Source organism: Elgaria multicarinata, chromosome 7 (assembly GCF_023053635.1).
Source record: "Elgaria multicarinata webbii isolate HBS135686 ecotype San Diego chromosome 7, rElgMul1.1.pri, whole genome shotgun sequence".
Classification (NCBI taxonomy): Eukaryota; Metazoa; Chordata; class Lepidosauria; order Squamata; family Anguidae; genus Elgaria; species Elgaria multicarinata.
The window spans coordinates 36,008,066-36,035,073 of record NC_086177.1 but is presented as its reverse complement, the minus strand read 5'-3'; the positions used below and the strand labels follow the sequence as shown (position 1 = coordinate 36,035,073).

Sequence of the window (27,008 nt, the reverse complement as noted above, 5' to 3'; positions counted from 1 at the left end):
TGCAAAGTCTTGAACATTTGGAGTAGCACCAGTAAATACACTATTTTTCTGTGTTCCAATCATTGGACCTCAACTGTCCCCCTCGCCATACAATAAGATCCTATGTGCACATGTGATACAGACGTCCTGCATGTCAACAGCTCTATCATACAGAATATAAGATTTCTGACTCAATGCAAATTAATTTGAAACACATTATCAACCATAAGTGCATTTTAACTCTAAACCATTTCAAAACTATTACAGCACAAGATCAATTTTTAAATGCACCACACCTTTTAAAGTCCAGATAAAAATGTATGCTTACAGTGAGTTACAATGACTTGGGAAACACATAATAAATTAAGAGGTCATATGAAATCCTCCCTGAAGAGATTATAGATTGATAAAATGAATGATTATCAAACAACCTTCCACACTTATGCCAAATATATACAAATGCAATGTCTTAAAGCCTGATAATAGTTCAGAACTATGTCCAGGAGTAAGTCTACTACATGATGAACTAGCTGTAAAATTCAATAAATGTGTTATGGTGGTGTGGTGAGAACTACACCAGTTTCCAACTTATTTTGAAATGTAATTCAAGTGCTGGGCTTACTCTGTAGTGATGGCTTTGGAACACGCTCCTTAGGGATATTTGCCAGGTACATACAGGTGCTAGGTAAAAATGATTCTATTTTCTCCTTTTATTTGAATTCCGCTTAGAAGTTTCAGTTTGGTCTAACTTGATGTGACCCTACCATTTGGCCAACCCATTAGACAAATGGCAGGGTCACATCAAGTTAGACCAAACTTACATGAATGTATTTATAAAACAATTAAAATGTATAAAACAAATCAAACAAAACTCAACCACTCAGTAAAACCACAGATTTCTTATCTGCATTAAACAAAATGTTGGGCAAGTTGGCATAAAATAAACGGGTACTTGTGCGATCCTGTATCACTTTTGTTGTTGCTTTGGCTATTTTTGGTACCACCCTGTTGTTGGCCATGAGTTGTGCATCCCTGTTCTAGAACCTAAGTTATTCTAGAGGTCAGGAGGTTGTATATGAAAATCTTGATGCAAGAGTAGTTTCTGCAGAGATGTAGAAATTGTTCACAATCTTAGTTGTTATGAGAATGTTTAGGATGAGACCTGTCATCAATGAGACAGGAATACCTGTGTGTGTGTGTGCGTTTGTTAACGATATGGGTGTAATGAAACCAGAATAGGCTTTCTTAATCATAACATCCAAATAGCGTATCCCAGGAAAGTTATAATTCATTTAAAAGGAAAGATAATTATCTTTTTGTCAATTAATTTTCCAAAATCCAACAGTGAGTCTGCATTACCCAGCCTTGCAAGAAAGATGCAGTAGAGTAACTAAGTGGATAAGAACTATCCAACATATATGTACCAAGCCACAAAATCAGCCACGTACAAATTCGCTGGTTCCATAATGTTAATCTTTACTAGAGAGTAAAAGCTAAGTTTTATAAATTCCTCATTTTTGTATGCAGCCTTTCCTGAAATTCCAACAACATAAATCTAGGGGTAATGAGGTTGAGAGATTTTAAAAACATTTTTTTTCACCAAAAAAACAAAAACAAAGAAACCCTTCAGGAAGGCAACAATGGAAAGATTATTTGTTAAACTAATTGATGGACAGCTACCAACAGAAGGACCTCTGCTAAAAGACTTTTTTCTACCAAAGGAATGGCGATTCATTCAGGACACTGACTGGGTTTGGATGAGCTGCGGTGTCCATGGGCACCAGGTTGCTTATGCAACTCCTGGTCGGGGTTTTTGTCATGCGAACCCAGTTAGCATAGGTTATCCAAAAGTTAAATGACTTTCATATAACTCTAAAACAGACTACAGGTTATGCGAGGGTTGTTTAACCCTTGCATAAACTATGTTCGCCAGATTCACATGACATGACAGTCCCTGAGTGGGGGTTGCATATTCAAAACGGTAGTTGTATGTGCCCCACACATACCATAGCCTCAATGTGGGTTAAATAAGCCACAGTGGGATGTCATGTCATGAGAACAGGCCCAGTGGCTTAATTCAGACATTATGCAAGGACATAATTTAGAGCCTAAATAGTGTTTAAAATAGCTTGTCTTCTTCAAAAATTCACTTACAGCTCCATCATACAGCATTTCTCACAAACCATGGTTTGCAAACCCATTTCATCATGGTTTCTAATTCTGGTTTCCCAGCCAATCAGAAACCACGGTTCATCCATCCAGACATCCCACCAAGCCTTTTATCATTTGGATACAAGATTTCAGTCTGTTCTGTTTCCTTTGTCTGCTCTATTCTAGATCCTCCTTTGTGATGCTTTACCAGTGAAGAACAGAAGGAGGGATATTTAGCTGGGCATCCTACAGAAAAACAGAAAGCCAAACCCGGTTTGTACACTGTTGTTCTGAGAGCCATTTTAGTGCAGGAAATAAAGCCTCACATAACAAAGAGATTGACCTAAAGTGACTTTATCAGAATAACTAAATGGTTTCTATTCTACAATACAGCCCTTCTCAGTTACCACAATTATTCACCAGTTCAAGCAGTGCTCTTTGCAACAAAAGCATTTTTTTAAGGGAGAATTGCCAGTTTTGAGTTCTCGTCAGACATTACAAATGTGTTAGAAAAGCTTCAGCTACTACCACACCTCTCCAATTTCCCTTACAGTCTGTGCAAATTTACATTCAGCATTTCTTCTTCAAAAAGAAAGATTCTCTCAGCTTCAATGAAGCAGCAAATGTGGTACAGGCATTCTGGTTTCATGCTTCAGCACTAAATTGGGAATGCAGGAAGAAACATCTCTACAGCCCCCTGCAAAGGTATCATGTTGTGCAGGCTTGTGACTTATGACTGTGCAACTTATGTTATCTTATCTGCTATCTAGACTACTACAGGTTCGCAGCACAGAGACCACCACAGTGCTATTGTGATTTGTGAGTTTCAAGAATATGAACCAGTATCTGAATCTCCCAAATTGATATAGCCTTTGTCCAACTAGCAACACCCTGAGACCCAGACAGGGATAGTGGGTTGAGTATTATGCTTGAAAGCGTGACACTCAGACATTACATTCATTTTGTACAACTTGGACTTTCCCAAGCATACCAAGCTCACATAGTTACTGTTGAGATAATGATGAGATAACTCCATATATGTGGTCCTGAATTCTTTGGAAGCTGGGTGGAACACAAATATAGGAATAAAGCAACTGGCAATGCCCTGGATTCATTGAACAGTTATAGCTGTGAATCTGGTACTATATATACACACAGAGAAAGTAGTAGATTGCACAGGTAACAATGCTATCTACTTTGTATAAAGTTATTTAGAAATTTCCATAATATAGTCTTCAAGATTCCTACCAAAAATCTCTTTATATTCTAAAACTGGTAGCAATTAAGTACTCCTGCATATTTGAGCACCGTGTTTACAGGATCTAGATATTAAGAACAGAAATCTTAACGACAGAAAATCAACATGGGAACATTATTCACTAGCAATCAGACTAGTGGACTTGTTTCCTTCTGTCAGAACAGCTAAAACATGAACATTTTGGGAGTGTTAACTTTAAATTAAGTACATTGTACTTTAATTACATCAACTTTTTTCTTTCAAAAAAATGTAAAATAAAGCTCTGTGGTATAAAAAAGAGAGGGGGAAGAGTTTGCATTCACTATTTAATGGAGTGTACTTTTATTCACTGACTACATTATCCTTTCAAGAAAATTACCATACTTGACTAAAAGTATTTAATGAGGCACTAATTAGTACTCCTATTTTTCCCCCATTTAAAATTCCTTTGAGAAATAAGGTCAGGAACATGTGATGCACCTCTCTGAGGTTTGGGTAAAAGGTATTCGTGTGCTACATGTACTCATCATTATTTTTGAAAAAGGAAAGCTTTTTAATAGTATCCCAGGCCCCATGCAAGAATAAATCTAAAGGTGTCATTCCCTACTCAAGACAAAGAAAGTGAATGCTGTAACTAACAAGCTGAAGAGCAGCAACTTGATGTTTTGGTCCCAAATGTTTCCGCATCTAACCAGCCTGTGAGTATTTCCGTGCTTTTTACTTGCCTGTACAAAGACTACCTTTTCCATTTTGAAAAGACTTTATAGCTTGCTGACAAGTCAGCTTTTCAGGACACCGCTTGAGAGAATGGCTGTAAGAGTGTGTAGCTTATTTGTAAAACAGCTTATTCTCTCCCTCCCTCTCTCTCTCTCTCATTTCCATCAAATGCAGTCAGACACGGGAGGCAGCGCTTCTATAACGAAGTGCCTGACAGTTCTGTGGATCCTTGCCATCTGTTTGAGCTCTTGCTGTTCTTTGCAAAAGGCGTGGCAAGCAAATTAGAGGTTATGAGCACCTTTGACAGCAGGAAAAATTCCTTTAGAGCTAACTCACTAATAGAATTCTGTCAGGCAAAAGGAAAGGAAAGAATAAGCAGAATGTAACTGTGTAAAGTGCAAACATCCCAAAAGGTATCAGGAAATTTATGCAAAGTCACCTACGTGTTTCATTGTTGTATTTGCTCTGGACAGCACAAGGACTGTAATGATTTAGAAACTGCTCTATCAAGATATTGGAAGGGAGGTGGTTTCCTTTTTTATACTACCTTTCTTTCAAGTTGGCCTGCAGATACCATGGAGTACATTAAAGGGAGGAGAACAGAGGAAACAACTAACATTATTTAAGCCACATTCAGTGGTTTTGTTACTTCAAAGGAGAGATATCTAAGGCATAGTTCTCACAGAGGCAGTAAACCTGAGCTGTACCACTTCAGACAGCAGATGGGGGCTCATATGACTAAAAGCATCTCCATATCCAAAATCTACTCCACCCAGAAAACTAGTATGTTAGGGACAAAGGGTAGCCTAACCTTCCTCCTTGTCATGCTAGTTTTCTATGCTGAGGGGATTTTGCATACAGAGGAGCTTTCATTCATATGAGTCCCCACCTGCTTTCTCAAATGGTGCAGCCCAGGAACAGGTTTACCACCTCAGTGAGAACTCTGTCAAAGAGAACATCCAATTACAAAGGAAAAACAAACAAAGAGACTATTTTGCTGGAGACCACAACTTCATGGTTCTTAGAGTGATAGGCAGGCATCTCAAGAGGTAGTTGCCAGGAGAGTCATGCATATGTTGAACTCCATTCTGCAGGAACAAGAGGTTTGTGGCTAACAGCCTTTAGCATCCCTCCTACAGAGTAACCACAAACTGCCTTTACTTCCTGTATGTGGGAAGCATGGCTGTAGACGCTTCAGGTGCTTTCCTGAAAACCGCCCAGAGAGCTTTGGCTATTGGGCAGTATAGAAATGCAATAAATAAATAAATAAATCCTTTTTTCCTCTCAGGAGAAACTAGTATGGAGGAAACCCCATGGTGCTTCCAGTATGGAGGAAACCCCATGGTGATTCCCAGGAGGCCTATGAACGCTGGCACTTAGCCAGATTGTATCCATTTCTGGTATATAAATACTAGAGATCATTTATCAACCCCATAAATATGAATGCAAATATTAGTGGACCTAGAAATAATATGGAAAGCATCCTAACATTAAGGGTAGTAAGTTCATGAGACACAAAGTGCAACTTATTATCTATTGGTGCAGATAATAAAGTTCACCAGCAATTAGTGAACTTTGGCCCACATCCAGCCCAAAGAAGGCCATAAACTTGACCCTTTGAGGACTCCAGCCACTGTTCTTGCTTACTAGTCCGTTATTGCAACCTCATAGCCTGCTATATCTACCTAAGGTCTTTTTGCAGGATGGGGTGTGGTATTGGGATGTGGTAGGCAATCCAGTAAGGTTTCTCTTATCACTTCTTGAAAATCTGGAAGTACTGGGGATAAGTGGGTAGTTCCTAAGCAACTATACACATGGTTTCCTGTTTTTGTCCTCTATCTACATGGAACGTGGCTCAAGTCTACAAGGAACCAGCCAAAGAGGACTATTCTAATGACTAGCCTAACACAAACCAAAGACCTTTTCTCACTGAATAACTAGTATAAATCTGAAATAGCAAGTAAACAAGAGAACAGAAAGCTGAAGAGTTGGGAGTATGTGTAGCTGTGGTGGAGATATCTGGAGGGAATGCTTTCCCTCAGCCCCATTGTTTACCTCAGAATTACACTACTGACTAGGGTAATGTATTGGCATTCCTCCACAAGGGACTTCGGTCTTGAGTGAATTTGGGGACAAGCCAATGCCATCTAAGAGCAGGCTGTAAAACCAGCTTAAGTTAAATTGGAAGTAGGTCATTCAAGATTCAGAAATAAGAACATTCTTAATAAGCAGCTACACTTCCAATCTTCAATCTACTGAGCTAGTACCAGCCACACGAACATGATCCTATACATGTCTACTCAAAAGTAAGTTCCACTGAGATCAATGGAACTTACTACCAGTTAAGTGTGTGTAGCAAGGATGGGAAACATTGGGGGTGGCCAATCCCCTCCCCCCCCCCCCCGGGTGCAATCCTACCACCACACGGCCAAATTTGATGGCAGCAAATATTTTAGGGCAGTTGGCCCCTGAATTTCAGCAGCAATACAAGACAGAGCCATAAAAAGATCAAAGTAGTTCAGAAATCTTATATGACCCCTTTACCACTCCATAACAGGTCACCACCAAAATTGAGAAGCAAACTGCTTCCACGGGATCACAACACGTGGTGGTGGAGGCTGTATGCAGCCCATGTTTAGCCCACCCTGGAGCATAGGATTGCAGCGTAAATATCCACCAGCTTAATCGCACTTCTAGGGCTGCTCATAATGATAATGTCTGAAGAACTAACACTCTAATCATAAATATTTGTTCCCACATATCTGCCTACAACATAGGTGGAACTTTTCAGCAAGGCCAATGTAATCTAGAAGCTTGCTTCACTCCCCTGGCACTGGGAGTCCGTATTCTCCTCCCCCATGAGTTACTTTCCCAGACATTTAATGTGTTTGTTGGCACAGCAGGTGTTAAGACTTGGGGGATGGAGAGTACACCCACCATCTTAAAACCATGTAGTTGTTTTGAGAATTTTTGCTCTCTCTACACTTAAACACATACCTTTAGATTACATGCTTCACTGCTCCACTTCAATATTTAAAGCAAACCCACCCCATCTAGGAAAAATGTAAAAAGGGGGGGGCAGGTTTAAATATAAAGCAGAGGCATCCCAGGCATCCTCAATATTTATGTTAATTTTCTTGTCAATGACATTCCTGTAAATTCAGGAGCCTATAAAATGACAAATGAATTCAGATTACAAGGCAGAGAATGTACAGAGCACAAGGTCATTAGATACCACTAGAATGGTATAATGTCAAATGCACTTAGGAGATAACATAACCCAGAGGTCTGTGCATAAATCATTTTCAGTCATCAACCCACTGCTTTCTCAGTTGCAGGCTCACTGTATTTATTCCAACTGAAGCCAAAGCACAGGCACTGCACAAAGAAATTGGTGCTTGTTGTAGTGCGAGGCATTATCAATTCTCCAGCTACTGCTGAAAAAAAGGGGAACAAAGTTACAAACCTGAAACTACATCCACCATTATGGGTCATTCTATTGCTTATACACATTCTAACATTTTTAAATATACATTTCCTGTGCAGGACACAGTATGGGAGGGAGTCTGATTAAAGTTATTAAAAGGTGTCAGCCTTCCTGAACCTGGTGCTCTCCAAATGTTTTGGAGTACAACTCCCACCATTCCTATTCACCCTGCTGGCTGAGTCTGATGGGACCTGAAGTTAAAAAACATCTGGAGGACACCATGTTGGAGAAGGCTGGCTAATTTATTGAAAAGAGGGGGGGGGAAGCAAAATAATTAGAGCGAACACATTGGCTATCAGACTATAAAAGCATATATCTGACATGTACTGTATTTGTAATTAATACTTGTGGTCAATTGCGTTCTTGCTCATTTGCATTTTTTCCACCCCTGCATTTCATAATTTAACTGTTTCATTTCCTGTCTGTTTTGGAAAAAGATTACTACATAACTCAGGAAACAATTTTAATATAGCACACTCTTCACTTCAGTTGATATGACTAACCTTTGCCATATAAGTAACAAATGTCTGGTTGTCCAGTTTAAATTGCTACCCATTTTAAGCATGAACACTATTTATTTATTTAATTACATTTATATACCGCCCCACAGCCGAAGCTCTCTGGGTGGTTTACAACACTGCAGTATATACAAAAGATATGAACACAATTCTAACTCTTGAGTTTTAGAGTGCTAAAGTTTTAGAGTTTAAAGTTTCCTTGGGTTCTAAATCTTGCTTTTGAATGAATACCTTAGGACGGGTGATTTTTTTTTTTTTTTGATTCAGCTCATTTTTTATAAGAATCTGCAAATTTTGGTACGTTTCCTTATATTTGGGATGGGGAAAAAACTACAGGTTAAAAAAAATGAATATGACAGAAACCAACAGCAACAGATCTGTACAACCAGGCCCAGGGCTAATAATAATAATAATAATAATAATAATAATAATAATAATAATAATAATAATAATAATAATAATACATTTATATGCTGCCCTTTTCTCCTCCAAGGAACCCAAGGCAGGATACATAATCCTCCTCCTCTCCATATTATCCTCACAACAACAACCCAATGGGTTTCCATGGCCAAGTGGGGACTAGAACCCGGATCTCCTGACTCCCAGTCCAACACTTTAACCACTACACCACACCAGCTTTGAGTGCTTAACTCTTAAAAGTCTGGGTCTGAATCATTGACTGGGTTCGCACCATCAATTTGAACTACATTCCGTAACCCAGCCCCTGCTCATGTCATCCAAACCCAGTGATGATGGGTTGTTGGAGTGGTTAACAAAGCAACCACAACCTATGGGCTATTTTAACAGAGGTTGGGTTACAGAATGGGTGCCCATAGGCTCCTGCACATGCTGCAAGCCATAGTGGCTAACTGTGCATTCAACCATGCAACCATGGTTAGAGTTGCCATGTCTTTTTTCTGACCTCATCTTTAAAGCTACATATCAGGCAGGTTCCATGTTGTAAATAGCTGTTCCTATTGAATTTGTTTGGCGCAGATGGATGAATATTCCATTTCAACTTGCTTTTGAATTTACCACAAATTTCTTCATATTTAGGACAAATAACTTGAGATACTTTTTTAAAGAAACAGAATGTGGGAGAAAGCAAAACTGACAGATTCATCCATCCCTAGAATTGATACAACTCAGCTCTGCTGCATATTACCACTATCACACCTTTCCACCAATCTCATCCTACTGCCACGACAAAGTTATTATCTTTGGCTATTTGGATATCTGAGGGGATATCAGCAGGGATAAACTTTCGCAGCAGTCAGCCTACACAGCATAGCCCTGTGTTAAACAGGCCACCACTTTGGTAGCTGCAGGCATGACACCATCTCCCTCCCAGCCTTAGACCTTAAATGAGAAAAGAGACTTCTGCAATGCACTCTACATAGGGCTACCTGTGTGCCTAGTTCGGAAACTTCAACTAGTTCAAAATATGGTAGCCTGGCTGGTCACTGGTACACCTAGGGATGACCACATTACACCACTTTTAAAATCTCTTCACTGGCTGCCTATTAGTTTCCGGGCGAAATATGAAGTGTTGGTTATCACCTTTAAAGCCCTACATGGTTTGGGTCCAGGCTACCTGTGGGACCGCCTTCTCCCGTACAATCCGCCCCGCACACTCAGGTCCTCTGGGAAGAACTTCCTTCAGCCAGCCAAAACTAGGCTGACAGGTATTACCCAGAGGACCTTTTCCTCTGCTGCTCCCAGACTGTGGAATGGCCTGCTGGAGGAGATTTGTCAACTTAACAATCTTTTAGCATTTAAGAAAGGTATAAAGACTGATCTCTTCCAGCAGGCCTGTCCAATGGAATTTTAGGATGCTTTTAGTATGTTCTTAGTATATTTTTAGGAAGTTTTAAATATTGCGTTTTGATTAATATTTTATGTATTTTATACTTGTTGTTCCCCGCTTCAATCAGGATGGAGAGGCGGGTTAGAATTATTATTATTATTATTATTATTATTATTATTATTATTATTGAGCCACCTATAGAGTAGGGCAAATTCAGCTAATCCTTCCCACTAGTTTAAAAGACAGCAGTTCTAAGGCCTGTAGGGAGAATGAGTCTCTAATCCCACATTTCTGGAAGTAAGCCCCACTGAACACAGCAAGACCTACCCTCAAGAAAACATGCAGAGGGCTGCACTGTGGAAGTGCTGCAAATGTAGTCCTGTGCAAACACAGGAAGGTGTTTTAGCAGTTCTGCATCAGGCTTTATCCCTGCAGCACTGGAGAGGTGCTACTGGCTGCTCCTTGCGACAGGTAACCAAATGAATGCCAAATTACAAGGCTGGCCTACTTCCCAGCTTCTTCATGACTTTTCCTCCACTCTTCTTTGTCAAGTGCTCTATCATGTGATTCCAGTAATACATAGGTGGGCAACTGTGCATATCTCCTAAAAATTATTTTGAAGAATTCTAAGGCCTGGCAAGTAAACCACACCCATGCATTCTGAAGAAAAGGTTGAGAACACAGACAAAATAAAAGTCCACTTGACATCGGAGCTCAGGAATATGATGAAAGACAAAACACTAAGGAATGCAAACCAAAACCATGCAATGTATAACAAGGTTATACAAAGAAGAAAAACAGAGAATGCATAGTTAGATCTTTGCCTTGTGAAGAAATTTGTCCTATGCATGACAATGAATAGCAAATTAATTTCAATACAGGCTTGAGTAATTTCCTAATCTCTTTGTCTGATAATTGTAAAACTGAATTATGAAGTATGTATGTGGACACACAATCCACTGTAGTCCCAGTGATGTCAATGAGAGTCTTCCACTGAAATCAATGGGCTTTCAAAATCTGTAACTGTGGCTGAATTATGATCCATATTAGCAGCTGCATTCATCCAAATTATCTTCAGAACTGGGATAGCCACATGTTTAGAAAATCCAAATTATATTCAACTGTCTATATATGTGTTAGACATGCTTTCAGATAATCAGTCTTCAGGTAATGCAGGTTCTGATATATCATACATAAATATTTGTGATTTCTCATTAAGACCGACTTGTATCACATTAATAAGTACTCCATGCAAAGGCAGTAGAACACCTTTACACTGCAGATTCAAACCCTGCTAGACATGATAAAAAAATCAGATTAGCCTGTCAAAGAATTGCATACTATTATTCTGAAATCACTACACATTCTGTCCGCATACTCTTAAAATGGCATTCAGTGGTATTGCTATGTAATTATACCATAGCATGACAGCCTCAATTACAACTCTAAGCAGTAGTAGTAGGAATCCTATGGAATGTAATTTGCAGGCAATTGAGGCTACTAGTTATTGCAAGGAACAATTTCACTCACTGAATATGTTCTTGATTTGTAAACTAAAGATTTCAAAGAGATATTGAGAAGGGAAAGGGTGTCTAGATGGGATATTAAATGGGGGGGAATCATAGAAAGGGTAACTTTGAAGTGCAACACTAGCTGCATTCATAAATGCTTGAATTGCAGGGAATCTTCATTTATCATTCACGAGCAGCATACTGGTGCACACTACTTGATCATATCCCCTTGGCTCCTCCCACACAGGAACTAACCAGGAAACAACAGCTTATGGTTAGGTCCAAACCAAGACTCCTGGTTTGTTACTCCCCTAATAAGCCAGAATCCGAATCCAGGGTTGTAGTTGGTTTACAATGACTTGATTAGACGTGACAAACCAGGAATCCCAGTTAGGCTATAGCTTTCGGCTACTGGTTAATTTCTGGTTAACTTTAGCTGGTAGGAGGAGCCAAACAGAAGCAATCAGGCAGCATGCACAAGCAGGCTAATCATGAACAATAAGCCAGTATTATCGACAATTCCGGCTTATTGTTACGTGTCAATGCAGCTACTGTCATATTTAATAATGTAAAATGAACTGTGAATTAACCAAAGGAGTAACGCAGAAGTTTTAGCAAACTACACAATTATTAGAAGTATAATGTAAGCAATCCATCAAAACTGACAGTGAACAGGTTAAATGAATGTAAATTGTGAAATCATTTATATTAAACACATTGATGATTAGTGAGATACAAGCAATACCTACTTTCAGTTGAAAATAGTTCTCTCCTTTTCTTTACATCTTCCTTACTTTCTCAAAGCATTTGTTTATTTATCAGCCTTCCTCCAAAAGACTCAGGGGTTTTTGGAAGTTATCCCAATATATCCTAACAATCAGGTAAAGTATGTTACACTGAGGAACGGTGACTTACCCAAGTCCCCATAATGCTTCAGGGCTCTGTGGAGATTTGAAACCAGTCTTCCTAGTCCAAGGCCAACACTGTGCTACACTGATGCTTCAGAATCTGTTAGTTTATGACAGACTCACAGTGCTTACCTTTCCATAGTTCACATATGAATTAGCTTACACTTTCCTTTTACAAAGTTGAATTCACTGAATTTCTTCTCTGGCATGACACAGAAGAGATATTTCCTATTAATGTTATTCCACATTATTATCAACAGTGTGATTAAACCTATACAGTGTGCCTCACCTTTGCTGCACTTAGGGTGCAATTCTGACCTGCCATTTCCCTTCTTATATTTGTAAGAGAGGCAGAAAATGGAAGAAGACATTTCTCGTTTCTTATAATTATAATTCTATGTTTATAATGGTCAAATAAGAGTAGAAGATATGCACCTTGACACATCTTATACATCCTGCACTTATATCCAATATCACAGAAATCATTTGCTTTAGGGATAGGTGGGAAATACTTAAAATTGCCACTTACCAGGATTACTATTATTGTTATTCCAAATATTTATTACCCACTGCTCAGTCCAAAGTAAATCAAACTTCTCTTTAGCTATTTGTTAGCTGTCTTCCTACAAATATTTCCCAAATGCACAAAGGAAGATGGAACACTTTCCAGACAAGTGTTTTTACTTGCTCTTCTTAACCCATCCACAATTGACATAGGATCAGCTTGCAACTGTAATCTCTGATCTACCCATTGCTTGGGACTATGGAATCCCAAATAGCCTTGCTTGCTCATTCAGGTGAAGGAACCCGCAGAAGGTACAGAGGGTTGATGTAATGAGCTATAAATGGCACGAGCATATCAAGGGAATAAACCGTGAATTCTGGCAAGTCAGACTGTATTTACTGTTCTCTTGTCTTCCAAAACTTGGTGGAGCAGAACTGTAGTAAATTACACTTGTTTGATTGCCTGCCAACACAAGGAGCAGAATCAAATCAAAGAAGCTAGAAGGCTCAGAACAGCCACTTGAGAAAGCAGTACAGCAAAACAAGGGAAGTGTCTGCTCCTAAGAGATTCAAGAGCATTTAAGAGTGGTATATCTCAAGTAACCCTCGGGGGAAGGTCAGGTTAATGAAAACTCTGGAGAAATTTTGCTGACATCATCACCCATGGAAACAAATCTCAGATGGTTTGTCACCATAAAGTGGGATTTACTGCAAGGTATTTTATTTTGAGCTTATCAAATTTTTGCCTGAAAACCGAACTTTCTTCCCAATTCATACAATGAATTAGAGAGACTGGTTTCCCTATGACCACCTGGTGAGTGCATGATGCAAGAACTAGTGACTTCCTGAACTATATGAAAACATTTAATATACTATTCAGAAGTCTAGTTTTCCATCACTTGTTAATAACTGGCTCAATTGAGACAACAGGAGCTTTGTGCAAGTATTTTTGCTATGCTGACTCTTGCTTCCAGTGCTGGGAGTTGTCACTCCAACCCAACTGGAGAGCACCAGATTGGGGAAAGCTGGTATAAACCATAGTGGGTCTGCTCAAACAACACGCTAAGCCATGGTTACGCTGTTAACACTCATGCACCAAATGGTTAGTGAGTGTGTTTAAAATGTGGTTCTGTTGAGAATGGTTTTTAACCAATGCTGTGTAGAGTTTGCTATTTGAAACACCATTGGTTATTGTGTTGTGTGGAGGGCACCACTGGTTATTTCCTCGGCCTCTCGTGCAAGCACTGAGTCATTACTGACTCTTGGAAGGACACCAGCTTTTGCTGATGTTTTCTTGGCACGCTTTATAGCAGGGTGGTTTGCCGTTGCCTTCCCCGACCATTATTACTTTCCCCCAGCTAACTGGGTACTCATTTTACCGACCTCGGGAAGATGGAAGGCTGAGTCAACCTGAGCTGGCTGCCTGAAACCAGCTTCCGCTGGGATCAAACTCAGGCCGTGGGGAGAGTTTCAGCTGCAGAAACTGCTGCTTTACCGTTCTGCGCCACACTAGGCCACCACTGGTTATTTTGACAGCCACAGAGTTGCAAGGCAAGAGTGGTCAAAGCAGTGGCTACCACTCTAGTCCAGCTGGTAGGATAGATTTTCAGCAGCAATGGCTGTAATGGAATACTAGTGGGAGGACTGGGGGAGGGAGAGTGCAGGGTATGAGTGAGTCAACTCAGCATGAACTAATTGTCAACTCAATGCTGACCTTAATCCACACCACAGTTGATTATTATCATGTGTGGGGAGTACTCCCTAGATAAACAACCGTCAAGTCGATTATTATCCCACTGTCAACTATCATGTTGTCTGAACACAGCCTCGAATTCATAGCCCAGCAGTGCAATACTGCTATGTTAAAAATAAAAAAGTAGAAAGCAGGACCATATAGGTATAGCCAAAAAAAAAAAAAAAAAACATTAAAAAAAAAGAATTAAAACAAAAACACAGAAGGCCACACACATCACTTTAATTCCGTCATATAGTGGCACAACCGTTATCAAAATGACGAACCCTATCTGACCTAAACAAATTCTGAAACCCATTCCCACAACTCAGAAACACTAAGGAAGTAAACATCAGTGCTTTACTGTTAATAAGCTACAATTATTTATTTTCTATTTATTTAAGCGAAAACAAATATTTCTATGTTTCCCTTTTAAGAGTCACATTCAGAGTTTTGTTTTTCTGCTGCCATTGCTTATCATGATACACGCCCAAAACAGTAAATAGATCTCAACAGTGTTTTGTACCCCTTTAGGTATTTATGATGTTATCAATGCGAGAAAAGGATGCAGAGCGCATTGGCAGATAGCCAGCTGAGGAAATGGTTTAACAATATTTTGCTACCAAACATATTTGTCTGCAGGGCTCACTAATTTTTTTTTAGATGTATACAGTCAGTGATTTAGATCTTGAGCCAAAATTAAAATCATTTTCAATTTTTTTTTTACAGTACTATCAGAGCAAAGCATGTTTGTTAAATTAAAGTTAATGCTCCTAATCCCTCTTGTGTAATTCTAAGGAAGGGTTGGGGAACTTCTTTCAGCCTGAGGACTGAATTTAATTTCAGAGAAATTCTTGGGAGCCACCCTATACTGGTGGGTGGTGACCAAAGGAGCTGAGGCAAAGGTAAAAGGGGTGGGACCAAAAATACCACCTATTTTAGCTTAAAACTCTTATTACCAGTAACTAAGCTTTAGGTGAGGCATTTCACCTCGTTAGAATAGGAGAAAATAGCCAAAAGCCAGGCAGGGGCAGGGCTAGGGGAAAGGGGTATCGGCTTCCACAGAGGGGGAGGGAAGGTGCACGGCAGGGGGTAGGGCAAAGGGGTGTAGGCTTCTACAGAGCCCAGGAAGGCCAAATTGGGTCCCTGGGCCTGAGGATTCCCACCCCTGATTTTAAGGCTTGTCTACATTACAGATCATGTCTATGTCCTATTGACGATAGTTACAAGTCCTTAGGACTAGAACTAATTGTAGTCTAATTGTGAACAAAGCCTGTGATTATAGAGGAGCAGGCTGAAGCCAATTCAAGAAAAGCTGTTTCTGTATTTTGCTGGTGGAGATTCTCCACCACCATGTCACAAGGCATCCTTATCTGCCAAATGCAAACACTGACTGCCCTTTTAAAATGTTTCTTTTCTTGCAAAATCTCACATTTCCCAGGTTTTTAAATTCTATGGTCTTTTGCTACAAAGTTGCAAAACTATGCAAGAAACAAAAACACTAGACACTATGGTAAGTAATTAAGCCAAGCATGCAATTTGTCAATCACCTATTGGACGGCAACTTTGAATTTGTATTACTTAGTTCTCAGAGTCTGTGAGCTGGTTCAGCCATGGTTACATGAACAAGCCTTCAAGCCTGCATGTCCCTTCTCCTCCTCCCACTATGTCTCTCTCACAGCAATTTCTTCATGCTTTTCTGGTGTGAGGCAAACCATGATTTGCCCCTTTTGCCTGAACTGCAAAAACGATGGTTCACATCAAACTAGGAAAGGAGCAAGGAAATCACAATGCTCGAGGAGAGGAGGGACGGCACAAACCTAAGGTCTGTTGAAGGCGTATTGTCAGGGTCCAGGGTGTGGGTGGCAAGGCCTCAGCGCAGGAACGCCAGGGCAGGGATGGACGGCGGTGGAACCGGCAAACAGAGTCCAAGCAGGGCAAGAGGCAAGGTCCAGAGGCAAGCAGGGTTCAGAGTCCAGGAGCGACAGGGTTCAAGCAGGGCCAGAGGCAAAAGGCATGGTCAGGCATCGCAGAAAGCCAGGAACAGGCTACAGCAGGTATAGGAGACCCTGTTGCTGTGGAAAAGGCTGGAATGGAAATGACATTCTTATATAGCCCTTTCTTGGCTGCACACAGCTGGTTTGCATCAGCCCATCTGGGAGTGCTTGCTGATATGGGCCTGGATCCTGCAAATACCCTACGGCCAGCAAGGTGCACTGCGGCCACCAGGTGGTGCTGTAGAACAGAACCTGACACTTATTCACACAGCACCAAACCATGGTTTGATGTTATATCTGAAATACCCCTATGTGTGCACCCATTACAAGACTAGAATGCATAATGCTCCAGTGTTTACCCCAACCCACCAAAGGGCAAAGAGCAGTCTCTTGCTTCCATCCCCAGCAAGGCCATATGTGTGTACTGGGTAATACTGGGAGTGGGGAACTGTACAACTAGTACTCAATGGATAAAATACAATGGGGATACAATTTTACTGATAGTCTAGATAAGCCTTACTATTTATAGAGTACAAACTTCTAATCTGATTGGTACTATCGCTTGCTCCAGGATGGTACCATCTCTTGCACCTCCACTGAAGCATCCTGCATGGGTACCTGATAGACAAAAACACGGAATCCAGTATAACAACTACTATATTTTTTCCATTTCTGGCTGTGAAGGGAGGAACCAGCTCCATGAGACTAGATCCATTCTACAGGCAATTGTTTTGTCAAGGATTCCTGACAATCAATAGCCTTAACAATGAGGGAGGAAGAAATCTGTTGTCTTTCCTCAGTTTACACCATTCTTTTTGATAGACTATGCATACAGATTAAAGGAATGTTTGGAAACCTTCCAGAATTTTTGGGAGAATGTATGTCAAAACACTTCACCTTGCACAGTTATAGGTACAGTAGACAAATGTTGCTTCAACTTCCAAGTCATCTAGACTTAAATGTAGGCTGAATGCTAAGTAAAATTCAGAATAGCAGCGTATTTAATAGCGTATTCCCAGAACACACACACACACAGACTTCATCAGATCATAATCAAACACAGCCAGTGGTAAAGTAAGACTATGTGCACTACTTTTTCTTGGTGATTATGTAAAAACTTGCAGACCAATCTACCACCTTCAGAGGATAACAAGAATTACTCTGCAGCTGTAGGAACTACAGATTACAACATCCCCACACCCATAGTAATGAATGCATCTGATACTACTTTGTATCAATGGTGATTCAGGTTGCATCTTTCTTCCCTTGTCAAACCTCATAGATTTTCCAAATTCTCAGAGTAGTGCAGAGGACAACCTACTTTGCTGAGGAGTACCATGCCCCACTAAAACAGGTTGGAAACCTTGACTTCTGAGTGCACATTTCCCTACCACCTAAGTCATAATGTTTACACTGTAAACACTCCTAATATCACTGCAATATAGTTAGAGTTTTAACAGATTTCAAAATGGCTGTAAATATGAAGCTTATCTCATTGGAGCAACATAGCTGTAATCTCATTATTCCAGCCACATACCAAGTCCTAGTTCTATCTCTCCACCAACTCTTTTTTGAAGAGGCTCATACAAGTGAACAATTCTGTTATGTGCCTGGCAGACTGGATATTTTCTTTCGAATTCACAAAAGCAGTATCCAACTGGAAAGATGCACAGACAATAAAACATAGTCTCCAGAAGAAATAAAATAAAACCAACGTATTATCAAGGCCTCATTTCACACTAGCATAAATTTCTTTAGAAAGCAAGCTGCTTACTATAGAGAAGGATGCAGACTCTTTTTATCATTAGCTGAGAAAAATCAAACTCTACCAGGAGCTAAATTGAATATTTTAGGAGAAATAAGTAATAAGGGGATGGTGGAAGATAACTAAATTGAGGCCACTTAGAAGAACAAGGAACCTATTATTAATCCCCAAAGGACTAAATTTTCCCTTGTTCTAGCTGTGCGCTGTGAAAAAGTATTCAAAAGAAAATACAACCTGTGCATTCTCCAAACATATCCAGCATACTAAATACATATACAAATGAGTGGGCATCTAAAGACACATATACACACACACAATCATAATCTAGAAATAGTACCTGCTGTTCTGTTACATTATCTCAACACCAAAGATTTTCTCTTTTCTCTATACCACTCACCAATCATGTTGCTGTATTTGCATTATAAGAAGGTTAAAAAGGATATAATTTTCCATGACCAAAAAAAGAATACTATTCAAATGAATAGCCCAATCAACACAGTAGGTAGAGTGTGCACACTTCATTTCTACACCACCTTTGTTTGCAAGACAAAAAAAGGGCACTAGGAAGGAGAAACTCTGTGGAGGTGTTCCCCCGCCCCCTTATTTGACTGATATTCAAGTACAAACAAACCTTAACAAAATAAACAACAGAAACAAACTTAAGCTAGAGAGCATTTTCATGTACAAATAATGTCAATGCCCAAAATAATATTCCATCTAGATTTCAGAGAGTCTTTTGATAAAGAACAATAAAATAATGGAGGACAGGACCCAGAAACCCCTTTATTGATGTATGAAATAAAGGGATTACACATTTCTAAGAGTTTCTGCTTGGCCACACTCTCCCTGTCAGCCTACCTTGGTCTCTGCAGAGGTTTTTCAGTCTTGCATCAGCCCATGAAACAACACATGAAACTGAGACACCAAACTGGGCTGCATTTGTTACGAAACTCAAAAATCCATAAGGAATATAATCACAATGGAAAGTTGAAAACACTAGCTAATTTTCCAGACACTGTTGCCATAAAACATGATCAGTTAGAACTCATGAGTTTCCCATAATCCATGATCAGTTATAACTACAAAAGCTCTTAAGGAAGAAAAGGAAGAATAGAGTAGAATTAACAACCTTATCTTAGGCATCTGTGGACAGGGACTGTTTTAGGACTGTTTTAAGAAATATCTTTGTAAGCTGCCTTGGTAGCCTTTTTAATTAAAGGGTGGGATAAAAATATTTTAATAAAATAAAAACTGCAACTTAATCCAGTGCCATAATCAATGGACAGGTAGAAGAGTTTCTGAGAAATTAATTTTAAAATTGCTTTGAAAACACAGATCAAGAAGTCCACATTTTGACTTTAAATGAAGTAAGCCTTTTGACCCGGGTTTGTTCGTCTGTCATATTTCATATGCCTGCTATACTTTTTCATTGATGCATTGTAATGTCCCAAGATCAGAGAGGCTGGTGCTGGAATTTCCCAGATATACACATAACGATATATTGTGGTGAAATTAAAAGCTTGTTTCATTCTATGGTTACTCATCTCTCCAAATGAAAGAAAAGTTGTAAATACATGCATCGTAGCTTGCAGTGATTTCTTTGTATCCTTTTGCAATGTGTAAAAGTAACAAGACTCTTTTCCTTTTCTAACAAGGAAAAACTCCAGTAGGTTTTTTTGTTTCTCTATTTATTATCCTCTGATTGATATTAAACTGCAGGTTACAACTGTTTCCCTTCCAGAACATGTACTAAGAGAGAGGTGTAGAGGTCCCCAGTTTTATATGAGAAAAATAAAGACCTGGAAAATAAAAAGTGGGGTGAAGCCCTTCAGTACAATTCATGTTACCTGGTCTGTTGTTGTTTAATGACAAAACAAAAATAACAAATGTAATCTGAAAGCTCCATTACACCAGCAATTTAGTGCACTTTCGCCATGCCTGGTGCATGGATTTGCAGCACGGTACTCACATGACGCTGTGCCTGTCCTGCTGACACCCCACCTCTTCCCCAGCCTTATCCGTCTTTTCCTAGAACGCCTAAAATCTGGATTATTTTCCCTAAATGTGTTTTCATTTGTTGGGGGCGTGCGCTGTGATGGGAGCCTTGCTGTTGGCTTGAATGGATTGCATCAGGTCCTGGCAAGGAAAAGCAATCACTCCCAGTAGCCAGCTCCAAGCCTCAGTATAAAACCTTGCATCCCAGACTCAAAAACATTTTTTTAAAATCGTACAATGCCCAAATCTATGCAGAAACAGGATTGTACTCCCTCGATGCCCTCAAAGAGCCAGACTAAAGGGTCATTCCATTTTTGCCAGGCAAAAAGAAGGTCTGGTTGAAGTACTCATTTGACAAGACCTGTCTTGTTAAAGGGTGGGTGGGAGGAGCAACCAATGAACTGGAAGAAGAAAGAGAAGGCGTGGAAGAGCAAACAAGTGAAAGAGCATTGGAGGTAAAGAAAAAAGAAAAAAAAGGCGCGACAGAGCAAGGGGTGAAATTACATGTAATGGAGCCCTATGTCATGCAATTGCTAATTATGGCACTATTCAAACATTCCAGTGTCATTCACAGCAATGGTGCAGAAGGGGAACGTTATATTGTTTTAATCATGTCAAGTTAAAAACTCCTCTCCTGAACAGAACTATATCAGCCAAATTATGAACACTAAAAAGGGCAACCCAAAGTTCTGCAAAAATGTTGATATTTTAATAAAATGAAACAGCAACACAATTGCAGAAAAATATTCAATTTAAACCCATCCATATTCCTTGGAATCCCAGAACTCTTAACTCAGAACTCTGGATTGCTAAGTGAAATACTCTTCTCTGAACAATGATATAAAAGTTCAATGGCCAGCAGCAAGGCAACAAAAGAAGTTTACAAAACAGTACAGCGTTTCTAGTACAGCAATAGACCTAGTACAGCAATTCTAATTTCATTTGTTCTGCCCAGAATGTGAAACTTCTGATTGCAAAAGCCTGAAACTCCTAATTACCTAATTCCACTGAATCCTGCCCTTGCTGTTTTGCCCAACACCCAGCCCATTCCCTCACTATTTTGTTTAGCACCCTGAAGAACAGTTCTAAAGAACCTGAAAGCTTGCTCACTATTTAGTAAGATTTTAGTTGGCCCTAGTTGGTACCCCTACTGGGCTTTTTGGATGTTTCTTTTCCTTAGATCAACACTGCTTCCTACATAGTTTTTAAAAACATCTGTGCACATATTACATACTTTGCAAATATTATCATACTTTTTTATTACTAACGATCCTATATAAACCATCCAGAAAGCCTCAGCTATGGGGTGGTATACAAATGTTGTAATAATAATAATAATAATAATAATAATAATAATAATAATAATAATATAATGTCATAGTGTATTAGTGTGTCTGGCACTGTGAACAAGAGGACAGATCCTCGCCCCAAAGAACTTACAGTGGGAAATGAAGAAGAGGTAGCAATAAATATGGCAGGAATACCCAAATGTGTCAGTTACACATTCTTAGGCTTGGTTACAGGCTTAGTTGCAGCAGGGCACAAGCGAGGCATGTTAAATGTAATAGCTCCCTATTTGCAAAACAACCAAGAAATAAAATGTGATTTCCATGCAAAGCCCTTAAGGCACATTTACAAGGAAACTCCACAGTGTGCTAAACTAGCACTGGAAATATAGCAAGCAGTGCTACGCTAGAATGGGTTTTGCACTAGCTCAGTGTTATCATCCCAGAATGAGTGAATCAACTGCATAAGCCTGAACTCATGATCCCTAATTTACAGTCGTGTGAAAAAGAAAGTACACCCTCTTGGAATTGTATGATTTTACATATTGACATAATAATAATCATCTGTTCCTTAGCAGGTCTAAAAATTAGGTAAATACAACCTCAGAAGAACAACAACACATGACATACTACACCGTGTCATGATTTATTTAACAGAAATAAAGCCAAAATGGAGAAGCCATGTGTGAAAAAGTAAGTACACCCTTACTGCTTCCATAGGAATTAAGATGCTAAGTAGCAGACAGGAGCTGCTAATCAAATGCCCGTGATCATAAGCAAGTATGACCACCTCTAAAAAAGTCAAAGTTTTTTCAGTTTACTGGTCTGGAGCATTCAGGTGTGTGTTAACACAATGCCAAGGAGGAAAGACATCAGCAATGATCTTAGAGAAGCAATTGCTGCTGCCCATCAATCTGGGAAGGGTTATAAGGCCATTTCCAAACAATATAAAGTCCATCATTCTACAGTGAGAAAGATGATTCAAAAGTGGAAAACATTCAAGACAGTTGCCAATCTTCCCAGGAGAGGACGTCCCAGCAAAATCACCCCAAGATCAGACCGTGCAATGCTCAGAGAAATTGCAAAAAAACCAAGAGTTACATCTCAGACTCTACAGGCCTCAGTGAGCATGTTAAATGTTAAAGTTCATGACAGTACAATTAGAAAAAGACTGAACAAGTATGGTTTGTTTGGAAGGATTGCCAGGAGAAAACTTCTTCGCTCTAAAAAGAACGTGGCAGCATGGCTTAGGTTTGCAAAGTTGCATCTGAACAAACCACAAGACTTCTGGAACAATGTCCTTTGGACAGACGAGAACAAAGTGGAGAAGTTTGGCCATAATGCACAGTGCCACGTTTGGTGAAAACCAAACACAGCATATCAGCACAAACACCTCATACCAACTGTCAAGCACAGTGGTGGAGGGATGATGATTTGGGCTTGTTTTGCAGCCACAGGACCTGGGAACTTTGCAGTCATTGAGTCGACCATGAACTCCTCTGTATACCAAAGTATTCTAAAGTCAAATGTCAGGCCATCTGTCCGACAGCTAAAGCTTGGCCGAAATTGGGTCATGCAACAGGACAATGATCCCAAGCACACCAGCAAATCTACAACAGAATGGCTGAAAAAGAAAAGAATAAAGGTGTTGCAATGGCCCAGTCAAAGTCCAGACCTCAACCCGATTGAAATGCTGTGGCGGAACCTTAAGAGAGCTGTGCATAAACAAATGCCCTCAAATCTCAATGAACTGAAGCATTGAAGCACTGGCCCATTGTAAAAAGTGGGCCAAAATTCCTCCACAACGATGTGAGAGACTGATAAAGTCATACAGAAAATGATTACTTCAAGTTATTGCTGTTAAAGGTGGTTCTACAAGCTATTGAATCAAAAGGTGTACTTACTTTTTCACACATGGCTTCTCCATTTTGGCTTTATTTCTGTTAAATAAATCATGACACGGTGTAATATGTCATGTGTTGTTGTTCATCTGAGGTTGTATTTACCTAATTTTTAGATATGCTAAGGAACAGATGATTGTTATTATGTCCTGATATGTAAAATCATACAATTCCAAGAGGGTGTACTTTCTTTTTCGCACAACTGTACTTATCCTATTGGTTTCCGTGTGGTCAGGTGGCCAGCAAGAAGTAGAGTGCCACCAGAAATTGAGTAAGGGTGCTCATAATGTCAAATTTCCCATCTCAATTTCTACAAGGAAATCTGATGTAGAGTAAATAATTGTGTTTCTTTGGGAAAATGCAGGATTTGGGAGCCTTGAGCAGCAAGGAAATCTCTGAATAAATCTTGCCTGCTGCAAATCTCTGGTTAAACCTTGCCTGGAACCGGCTCTCCTTTTGCATGGCACTTCCTGTGTGGACCCATACTACAGCCCACCTCCACCTTTCTGCTCCACCATCTGCTGTATGAATTAGCAGGAACTCCTGTAGACAATTTTTTTTTATCAAAAGCATTGCCATGACCCAAATAAAACTCTTAAAAATCTAGGCACAAACCTATTACCTTTTCTTCTGACCTAAACCTGCTCTTTGAAAATCAGACTCAAACAATAGGTCTGATCATTTGCCCCAAGGTCAGATACAGGAGAGGGAGGATGTGGTCTGATTTTAATACAAAAAAGAGCATGAAAGAAGCTCAGAGCCTTCCCATGCCACTTACCCCCTCCCAACCCTTCTCCAGGTGCTTTTCTTCCTGCTAATTTCATTTCCTATACTGGAGCAAGGAACAGCATCTGGAGGGGCAGATACAATGAAGTAAACTGTGGGCAGGGAAATGGTGAGCAAATCCTGCCCGTGCACCTCTTTTGCTGTTAAAAGCAGGCCCTCTTCTTCACATCCTCTTTCTGAAAGATTGGGACAGACCCAAGCTTAAAACATTCAGACCTAAACCCTTCCAGAGATTCCTCTACACATATCGAGACACAAAAACAAACAAAATTACAAATTAATTGCAATTTCCCATATATTAGAATGGCTTGCCCATTACTTACTTCAAATGATAGGAGTGTTCCAAGGTGCTACGATAAGACCTCTTTTCTCTCACTCCTTGTACCAGTCGGTGCAGCACTTTCTTTTCTGAAATCTAGTCTGTGCATTAAAACTCTTTCATTGTGCTCCAGGATGCTACAATTAAAAACACAACAGGAAATATTTAGAGAGGAAATGTCACTTCAAGTGGTTGGTGGGGAAATCCCTGAGCTATCTATAATGTGCTTCTGATAACTTTAAGTAAGCTGGTTTTTGCAACCAGAAAGAACAGTAGGTGGTCAGTTTTGTGGGTTGTACTTTTTAATTTTTAATTTTTTTTGTAAAATCTGTAACCAACAGATATTTTTTGGGAATACGTTCTGTCTCTGTTAGCTTGGTTGTTAACATTCTTTGATGATTAACTTGAGATCAACTGCTGATTAAACAGAATATGTTCATGTAGAGAGTAGGAGTAACCACAGAGAATCAGGACAAATAATCATTGTGATAAGCAAAATGGATGGTGTAACGAATCCATCAAATTCGTTTCAGAATCTTCATTGCCTAATCTAGACCCATACAGGTTGAACACCTCCTTCATGACCACATCAAAGATCAGTTTAGCATCAACCTAGGCTTTCCTTTCCTTTACATGACCAACTTTGTGCAATTAAAGCAAGGAGAAAGGTGATCGTCTTCTTTAAGGACTCTAATTTAGCAGTATATTTTCACCTGTCACTGTTTCTTTATCATGCCAAAGCAGGGTGGATAAAAATCAATGATTTTTTTTTTTAATTCAAAAATTGATTTTTTTAATTTAAATTGGATTTTTTTTAATAAAATGCTTTTTGAGGAAAAATCTATCTAAAGATAGTTTTCTATTTAAGATACATTATAGTCCAAAGGTTATTCATCATGAAATAAGGATTAGTTTTTAATTATGTAGCATGAGGCTGTTTACATTTTTTGGTAAATTAATTCCATTAATCCATTCACAATGTCATGCTCTTCCAGAGGTTTCTGTAAGATTATTTCTCTCCTTCCAATGAAGTACAGCAGAAAAGTTGTCCAAATATGAATGGTTAACCTACTGAACTGGAGATAGCTCACCTCACAATAATTTCGTAATTATCTATCTAGGAAGTGTTTCTAATAGTATAACCAAATCAGTATTTTTTATATATATAACTGTAAAACCAATCTGAAAAGTTGCTATTCTAAAAATGAAACCTTCATCTGGTTGTAAATATTAAGATTATACCAGCAAGAATGAGTCTTTGGTAACTCTGAGTTGTGTAAAATATAGCGAGGAAGAGTATACTTTTTGTGGGGGTGGGGGAGGGAAGTCACATGATTAAATTGAGTCTTTCTGAGTAGTGATTTAAATCATGATTTAAATCAAATTGATTTAAATCAAATCCACCCTCTGCCAAAGTAATCAACAGAAATTGTATGCTTAACAAATTTAAATTTTTCTCTATCACTTTACCAAAACGTGAACACATTCGTTGTGCCTCATTCTGCTGGGTGTTGTCAAGGCAAACACTTTTTTCATTTTCTGCACATACAGTAATTTTTTACTTATTGAAGGAATTCCAGGCAGTTTCCATCAAGGGAACAGTGTCACAGCAAGGAAATACTATTTCCCCAGAGTTTAAATGCAGCAGATTGTTGTTTAGTAAATATTATCTCTCTCCCAGTAAGTGTTCACTGTTCTATTGGCTATCACAGGCACCTACTTGATGGTGCCTGTGACATAGGGCTAAGCCAAAAGGGGAGGGTGGGTGCTTTTTGACACCAGTAAGAAGGCCTTTCTTTTTGGCAATTTGGGAGGTATCATATCAAAAGGCTGGAAGTATTCATATATCCCAGGGGTGGGCAACTTTGGAGGGTTGGAGGAGCACTGGACACACACACCCAGAACATTCTGGGGATGCACCCCTGCCTGCCCCACTGCAGCTGGAAGTGATTGTATTGCAAGTGGAAGTGGCCCATGCAGATACATTCCCAGCTGTTTGGCAGGTTGGGTGGAGCATGATTCTGAACCTTCTTTCCCAGTGAAGTCACACAGCTGTTTGACAAGCTGGCGCAGGAGGAGGGAGATTCTGCAAGGAAAGAAGGCATGTGCTCTCATTGTCCCTTGTTTCCCAGCTGAATCCCTGGGGCTGGCGCGGAGGCAGGGGGCCACGTGGGACCCACAAAGCTCCCCCTGGAAGCTACATGTTGCCCATCCCTGATCTATTCAGACAAAGAACAACACAATAGAACCATTACTCTCAGTGCTTTCATCCCCTAGCCAAATCTGATTGGCCACATAGCACTGTGACATAATCATATTGATCATGTGACTCCTGATCAGCTTGAATGACTTGAGGTAGAAGAAAGCCGGGGGGTGGGGGAGAGAGAGAGGATGTGCTGAGGCACCAG

The 27,008-nt window shown here is 39.7% G+C and overlaps 1 protein-coding gene across 7 annotated transcripts in view; it reads right to left on the bottom strand.

The window, feature by feature from the left end:
• The window catches only part of ATXN1 (ataxin 1), a 259,174-nt gene that overhangs the window by 158,386 nt on the left and 73,780 nt on the right, over window positions 1-27,008 (bottom strand). For all 7 annotated transcript variants that reach the window (XM_063130390.1, XM_063130392.1, XM_063130391.1 and 4 more), the window contains one exon: window positions 24,601-24,737. The gene's annotated coding sequence lies outside the window, so the exon portion shown is untranslated. The remainder of the gene's footprint in view (window positions 1-24,600; window positions 24,738-27,008) is intronic.